The following is a 1,853-nucleotide window of genomic DNA, read 5'->3' as shown; positions in this document are numbered from 1 at the left end:
AAAGAGAAATAAGGTGAAGCTTAAGATACACGGAGAACGAGCAAGAAGACGATATTCAACCCCCAACTGAATAGATGGCTGAAAACCAAGGCAATCAGCTACCTCCTGCAATTGCAGCTAATCAAAATCTTGCTCCATATACTGTGTATGACTATGCTAAACCTTCTTTAACAGGAACTGAGTCAAGTATAGTTAGACCTGCTATTGCTGCGAATAATTTTGAACTAAAACCTAACACAATTCAGATGATACAGCAGTTTGTTCAGTTTGATGGTTTGCAGGATGAGGATCCCAACACTCATTTGGCAAATTTTCTGGAGTTTTGTGACACTTTCAAAATTAATGGCATTTCTGATGATGCCATTCGCCTTCGGTTATTCCCTTTTTCACTAAGAAACAAAGCTAAACAATGGTTGAACTCATTACCATGAGGGTCCATCACTACTTGGGAACAAATGACCGAAAATTTTCTACTTAAATATTTTCCACCGACTAAAATGGCTAAGTTACGTAATGATATCTCTTCTTTTGTGCAGATGAACTTAGAAACACTTTACGATGCATGGGAGAGATACAAGGATCTATCGAGAAGGTGCCCTCACCATGGGTTACCTCTATGGCTGTAAGTTCAAACGTTTTACAATGGTGTGAATCCCTCAACAAGACAGATGATTGATGTAGCTGCTGGAGGAACCATCAACGACAAAACAGCTAAAGAGGCTTATGAATTCATTGTAGAAATGTCACTGAATAACTATCAATGGCAAGTCATGAGGACTAAGCCAATAAAATAGTTGGCGTTTATAACGTCGACTCAGTTACTATGCTGTCAAATCAGGTAGAACTTCTCAATAAAAAAAATTGATGGTTTACTTGGTTTTACGCAGGTACATCCAGTAATGAGGTGTGACTCAAGTGGAGGAGGTGTGCATACAGAATATCAATCCTTCAATCTACAACCGAAGAGGAACAAGTCAACTATATGGGTAACAATAACTTTCGATCTCAAAATAACCCATACAGTAATACTTATAATGCAAGTTGGAGGAACCACCCAAATTTCTCTTGGGGTGGTCAAGGGAATCAAAAGCCAAAAAATCCTCAGGGTTTTCAACAGCCACCTTATCAACAAGAGAAGAAACCAAACCTTGAAGAGATGCTCTCTAAATTCATCTCGGTATCAGAAATTCGTTTCCAAAATACTGAGCAGCACTTAAAAATCAACAAGCATCAATCTAAGGACTCGGAACTCAGATAGGCTAGCTATCCAAACTAATCTCTGAATGACCACAAGGTAGCTTACCAAGTAATACTGAACCTAATCCAAGGGAACACCTCAATGCAATTAGTACTCAAGATAAGGAAGGATTCATTGCGCCTGAGCCAGAATTGATGCAAGAAACTGTGGTGAGCAAAGGTAAAAGTGAGGTAAGTCATAACAAAACAGTGGATGAAGAATATAAACCTTATGTCCCATACCCTAACGCGACAAGGAAAGACCGCTCAGACGAACAATTCGGTAAATTTCTCAAACTTTTGAAAAAATTACATATTAACTTACCATTTATTGAAGCTTTGTCGCAAATGCCAAATGCAATGAAATTTTTAAAAGAGCTTTTAGTAAATAAGCAGAAGTTGGACGAAGCGTCGCATGTGGAGCTAAACGCAGTCTGCTCAGCTATTATACAGAATAAGCTACCCCAAAAATTGAAAGATCTAGGGAGTTTTACAACTCCTTGCTTAATTGGTAGTTTAGATAAAAGTCATGCATTAGCTGATTTAGGGGTCAGTATTAACGTCATGCCTTACAAAATGTTTAAGCAACTAGGTCTTGGGAAACCTAAACAAACTAG

The 1,853-nt window shown here is 38.3% G+C and overlaps 1 non-coding gene across 1 annotated transcript; it reads right to left on the bottom strand.

Moving 5' to 3' along the window:
* Window positions 1-503: 503 nt before the first annotated feature.
* LOC128289890 (small nucleolar RNA R71) lies at window positions 504-610 on the bottom strand. The gene has a single exon (XR_008279532.1). It is a non-coding gene; the product is annotated as a small nucleolar RNA R71 (small nucleolar RNA).
* Between the last annotated feature and the right edge of the window lie 1,243 nt (window positions 611-1,853).

Source organism: Gossypium arboreum, chromosome 2, assembly GCF_025698485.1.
Source record: "Gossypium arboreum isolate Shixiya-1 chromosome 2, ASM2569848v2, whole genome shotgun sequence".
NCBI lineage: Eukaryota > Viridiplantae > Streptophyta > Magnoliopsida > Malvales > Malvaceae > Gossypium > Gossypium arboreum.
This window is presented reverse-complemented; position numbering and strand designations above follow the sequence as displayed.